The sequence below is a fragment of the Triticum dicoccoides genome, chromosome 3A (genome assembly GCF_002162155.2).
Source record: "Triticum dicoccoides isolate Atlit2015 ecotype Zavitan chromosome 3A, WEW_v2.0, whole genome shotgun sequence".
Classification (NCBI taxonomy): Eukaryota; Viridiplantae; Streptophyta; class Magnoliopsida; order Poales; family Poaceae; genus Triticum; species Triticum dicoccoides.
The window spans coordinates 477,197,306-477,197,894 of NC_041384.1; positions in this window are offsets into that span (position 1 = coordinate 477,197,306).

Genomic DNA, 589 nt, shown 5'->3' on the forward strand with positions numbered 1-589 from the left:
CGACGTAACTAAGGAGGAACCTCTTCGATGCTTCAACCGGTGGCGGATGCTTGTGATGTGTCATCTCATTGTGTACGTGCCAGCATCGCCAAAGTGTCATCATGAGCTCCATCCACTCTTGGCTAGTCATTGTTTATTTTAGGCATGATAACTGGTAACTGGTACACTAGAGGCGCGGTTCCTGCTTGTGTCATGAGAGGAAACTTTTTTGTAGTAGACCATCGGAAGGCTGCAAACGACCAGCGCATGCACTAGAACAACAACCACTGCCGATGAAGAGAAGCCTAGATCGGAATGATCCAAACTGCAGACATATAGACATAGACGAACGACCGGAACCAAACAGATCCACCAAAGACAAACGCCGTCCGGTCCGTCGAAGACACACCTTCACACGCCCTCCGACGACGCTAGCTAAAAACATCCCCGGAACGGGGGCCAGGCGAGGAGGACCTTATTCCAACTTCAAGAACCCGCCTCCGCCTCGTCTTCCTGAGTATTGACACAAACCCTAAGAAAACTCCAAAAAACACCTAAAAACCTTTTTCCTCTATGTAGGAACCAGGAAAATACGAGTTGCATGAGGATA